Source organism: Symphodus melops (genome assembly GCF_947650265.1).
Source record: "Symphodus melops genome assembly, chromosome: 18".
In the NCBI taxonomy this organism is placed as follows: domain Eukaryota; kingdom Metazoa; phylum Chordata; class Actinopteri; order Labriformes; family Labridae; genus Symphodus; species Symphodus melops.
In genome coordinates this window covers 16373768-16379767 of record NC_136708.1, presented here as the reverse complement: position 1 = coordinate 16379767, position 6000 = coordinate 16373768, and positions in this window count along the sequence as shown.

The window sequence follows — 6000 nt, the reverse complement described above, 5'->3', positions numbered from 1 at the left end:
ATAAACACGTGGCCTATGATCTTGCTTCTATGGTTATATCATTGTTAACATTCCTGGAAATTTTAAAGGAATTTGGTTCTTGATGTCATAGGGTTTACTACGGGGACCGGTAGGGGTCAAACGTAGTAGAGACAGGTAGGGACATCCCCTGTCTCCATTGGCGTCATATAAAAACCACTAATTGTTACTAATGGTAGTAATGAAGATGGTGGCAATAATGATGATAAGGATGATAATATTGTGGATAAATATTAGCATCGTTGCTATGACAAATAAATATTATTTGTGTAATTTTTACTTTTTTATTTATTTTCCCCTTTCTTCCCACTCTCATTTTTTCACATGATCTCTCCCGAACACGCCTGCTTCCCTCTTGACTCCCACAGAGCCGGCGTTGAGGGAGCGTTCTTGTTCGTTATCTTCAATAGCTCAGTGTCAAGGCCTTGAATTTTCACAGTTTGGGGATATGTTAGAGGCAGACGTTACACAGTTTTGAACAACTTTGAATAGCCAAAGATGACGATGCAGCTGGTTGTGCAAAGAACTGAATATCTGTCCAATAGGCAGTAGGCGGAGTTAGGGACCGTCATAAAAGTGCAATACGGATAATTTCACTATTTAATAACTTATTTGCTTTTCAACATAGACATCTCAGTCCACTGCTATTATAGAAGGTGGCAGCCCTTAACATTTCACACTACTGAATCAAAAACAAAAATAACTGCAAATCATCATTGTCAATGACATATTTATTTAAATAAGCACATTTCAAGGTGAAAATCTTAATAGGTGACCTTAATAGGTCATTAGTTTGGCCCCTGCCGGCCACCATAGTTGACACACAGGCAGAGCAGTTCAGCTGGACATGTAAAAGTATGACATTTGGGAAACTGTGTGTGGGTGTGTGTGTGTGTGTGTGTGTGTGTGTGTGTGTGTGTGTGTGTGTGTGTGTGTGTGTGTGTGAGTGATTGAGTGAGTGAGTGAGGCTCAGAAGACAAAGAAGCTGTTAACCAGAGCTACTTGCCCATACATCACACTCTTGCATGAAAACAGCAGTCACAAAGTGCTGAACGTGAACCAATGGCCAAAAAAAAACACTTGAACATTGAAACTCGCAGGCAGCATTTGCATATATGCACTCACAAACACTCAAACATGTATTCCCTTACAAACTTTCCCCCTAGCTCTCAGCTGCTCAATCGCTCTCTCTCCCTCACACACAAACACACACACCCTAATTCCTCAAGATGTTTTATATTTGTTTTGTTTGCTTTACAATTCAGATACACATTTTTCCTCACACACACACACACACACACACACACACACACACACACACACACACACACACACACACACACACACACACACACACACACACACACACACACACACACACACACACACACACACACACACACACACACACACACACACACACACAACGCTCCCAGACTCCCTCACATCTGTTTGGATTTGTGTTCAGTCAGTAGCCCCCTCCGTCCTCCCCTCCCTCCTTACCTTCTTCTCTAAGAAGACACAGAAGTCCAAAGTAAACTCCAAGCGTCCCCTCTGGATGTTGTTGGAATACAAAGTGTTACATTTTCCTAACCTGCTGCTAACATTTTGTCACCTTCACACAGATCTTTCTATCTTTGAACTGGTTACTGTAGAACAGGCATGGCTGGCTTGATTTAGTCAGGAATTTAAAACTGCAAAAAAAAAAGGTAAATAATATTTTTTTTGTTGTCTTTACTTTCGGAAGACAATATTACTCTGAATATACAGCAAATGTGTCACAAAAGACACAAAGCAATTGACAGAAATACACATCTCCATACACAGATCATGAAATAGAAATATATAAAGGAGCCTGTCCTCCAACCTATTCGACCCCACTGGTCGTTTGTGCAAGCGTCAAATTACGACCCGTATTTACGTTTTAGAGTCAAGCGATCTCTAGCGGACGCATAAATAACCTCGATCCGGTGAATGTGTGTTCGTCATTGAATGACGTTTGACCCTATAGCCCTAAGCCAAGTCCAAGCTAGCTAACTTGTTTCCCAAAAGAATAGTGAATTACCACTTACCTTGGTAAGCGAATCTAGCAGGGTGACGGTGCAGGGTGACGATTTACTGGCATTTCTCCGTTCGCCGGTAGGGGCGCTATTTTGGGAAACACTTCTATGAGTCATATTGCGTGACAGACGACCTCTACAGTCATATAGGTTGGAGGACTTGTTGATATAAAGACATGAATGACAGTTTAAGTGGGTCCACTGTGTCAAAAATTAAGACTGCTAAACTTAAGGAGCCACATATCGGCTCAAAAGCCGAGGTAGCATTTTCCTTTAATTGACCAACTCCAGATTTTAAAAACAGAAATGAGAATCATTTGGAAATAAAAATCTTATCAGCTGGTTTGGAGCAATCTATTTATGCAAAGATTTTAACATCAGAAGTTTAGTTATTTAAACTCGACTGTGCTAATGTGGTCGAAGAGGAATGGAAGTATGATTAGCAAAGCCATAAAAGGGGAAAAATTAGGAAAGTGACTGTCTTTCTATTTGGCAAGTTTTAAATCAATCATCATTGATGGGTAACAGTTTTCTTCTTGTTTTGTTGAACGGTCGAACGGTTTCATCAGGAAGATTCATCAGAATGTGGCTTTTCCATTTGTCGTCTTATTTTCCTATTTTAATCTTTTCACACTTGCAGACAACCACATGCTACTTAAAACACAAGAAGCTGTCAAATCATATGAACATTTGCATTATGTACATGTAACCATGTTATTGTGTCCATGCCAAGTCAAAGTCACACACACTGTTTTTAGCTGCTTTTAGCTTCCATCTCAGAGACTGTGCCCTCTAACGCTCCCTTTTATTTTATTCCAGAATATGCTACTACTGCTAAAAATGACAACTGTCAATCACACACACAGAAAAACCCAGATATAACAACAAACAAAAACACACATCACAAGTGTCCCATAACCTCCCTGATGGTGGGTATAGGATGTCCCAATTGTATATTTGCGTGTGTTCGTGTGTGCGAACGTGGCTGCTGCTGCCGTCAAGCTCCTGGCGTTGACACAGTAAACTGATACTGAGGGGTCTGAGAAGGGAAATGTCTCCCTACAACTAATACACACACACACACACACACACACACACACACACACACACACACACACACACACACACACACACACACACACACACATCCCAGAGGGAGAGGAGAGCAGTAGAGGAGCGGCACTCACACGGAGATTGAGTTACAGTTGAATTAGATCTGAGCTGTGGGAACCAGCACCTTCCCTCAGACACACACACACACACACACACACACACACACACACACACACATAAACGCACACATACAAACACACTCACACGTGTTGTCACCATAGACGTGCTGGGACACACGCTGAGATGATCCGCTATGTGTACACATTCTCACACACGCATGCTCTCCCACACACTCGTCGCTTATAAACAAACACACGGTTGTGAACAGATGCACACAGATCCTCAGGAACACACACACACACAGAGATTCACACTAAATATGACATCAAAGAAAACTGAGATCCTACAAATAAAAATCGAGCAGAGACATGACATGGCAGTGTTTATGTTTGTGTGCATATGTGGGTTGTTGTGTTTGCCTGTGTGTGCGGCTGGATTAACAGACATAACTATAAACACAGGTACTCATGTGCAAACAAAGGATTAAAAACATAAACACAGATTTCTGTCATATGTTAACAGAGAAGACAACGCACACCCTCACAGACACACAATAATTTGCACAAGATGTTTGAATGTGTGTGCGTGTGTGTGCGTGTGTGTGAGTGTGTGTGTGTGTGTGTGTGTGTGTGTGTGTGTGTGTGAGTGTGTGTGTGTGTGTGTGTGTGTGTGTGTGTGCGTTGATGGTGTTGGCCTTGACTCAGTGATGGCGGCCTAAAATAAAGCAAGGCTAAAGAGAAAAGGACAGAAGAGAGGCCACTGCACAACAAGCCAGTATACTCTCCACTTCTTAATTGCCCTTTCGTTTTCATATGGTAATGATGCCTTTACTCGTGTGTGTGTGTGTGTATGTGTGTGTGTTATTGTGTTATTGTGTTATTGTGTTTATTTATGTGCCCCTGCCAGGTTCACACAGAAAGCCAACAGAGAATGTTTTTGTATGTGTGTCTCTCGTCATAAAAACACACAGACGTTGCTGCCCCAAGTTCCATTGTGCACACAGCCGGATGGAGAGATGGACGAAGCATTTCCACCCCCACAAACACCCCGAGACGCATTTTTTTCTTCTTCTCACATCAATTAGCAGTTTAACAGGTATATTTGATGCTGTTAAATTTGGATAGACTAAAACGTTTAAAGTTATCAGTGTTGGTATCACTGCTCTTAACTGTATTTTAAAAAAACACACAAAAGCAGCCACAGGAAATGACCAAAGAATAATTTGTGAGGTTCCTGTGAAGAAATCAGAAAAGACATTGCATCCTACAGTTCCCATAATGCAATTTGAATGCCAATATCGTTTGAGCCTGCCTGGCTGTTCAAAGCCCCTCTGAATGATGCAAGATTTGAAAGTGGGTTGTATTGGTTAAATATAAAGTGTCAGGCCTGCAACTTTGTTTGGCTTTCATTTTTGAAATCTGTCTCTGCAGACAAAGAAGTTCCATACTGTTTTCACACGATCCTCAAGGAAACGTAACTTGGCTTTATGTTATAAACGTTTTAATCAATGACGTGGACACGAGACTTAATAAAACAGTGTCTCTGTCTATGGTTAATTGTACAATCTGTTGCTCTTTTTCTTGAAAGTGTGTCTTAAAGCTGCAGTGTAAATGAGGCCACGTGCAGCGCAGTGTTCAGCAGGCATGCTGGGAACACTTTGTGCATGATAACCAGATTTGTCTCAACACCAGCAAGGGGTCACAGCAGGTCACACAGGAGATAATAGCGATCAGAGAATAATCTTCTCCATTAATGTTTGCTCTCTCTTTGACCTCTGAGTGCCTCTCTGTGAAGCATCCAGCCTTCACATGGACACACACACACACACACACACACACACAACCACACACACACACTTCCAAACCACGTAATGTGTGGCACTGGGGGTTCCCCTGTTAACTGCTGCAGCTGTGACCACATGATTACCTGCTTTTGCACCTTTGATTTTCAATGTCCAACTCCCCCCCCCCCACACACACACTCACACACACACACACACACATACACACACACACATAATCACACATATGGACAAGAGCTCCAGAAGCACCAGGGGAGAGAAAGGGGAGTGCAAACAAACTCTCCCGAGGTCCGGGGCTCCGGTTTCAGCCTTCCGTCCGCCATGGTTGGGGGGCCATGGGAACACGGAGCGCCGGGGGCCCTGAGTCAATAAGGAGCAGTGGTTCAACACAATGGGGGCCTGCCTACAGACAACGCCGCTGACAGACACCCACACAAAGGGCCTGTGAATGGCAGGGAGACTCATGCACACAAACACACATACATGCTCACACATACACAAAAGAGAATAGAGCAGTGTGTGGTGTGGTTTGCCCACAAGGCCAATGTATGATAACTGTGTACACACACACACACACACACACACATACACACACACACACACACACACACACACACACACACACACACACACACACACACACACACACACACACACACACACACACACACACACACACACACACACACACACACACACACACACACACACACACACACACACATTGCACACACACACACACACACACACACACACACACACACACACACACACACACACACATTGCACACAAGAGCACTCATGCCCACAAGAGGATACATAAAGTGAGATCTGTTTTAACCTAAAGTACATCATGTACCACAGAAGATCAGTGTGACAATCACACATAAGTACGTAGGTTGTACCCTTGATGCATTCTTTGCATTTGTTTGTTTTCAGTCTCCAAGC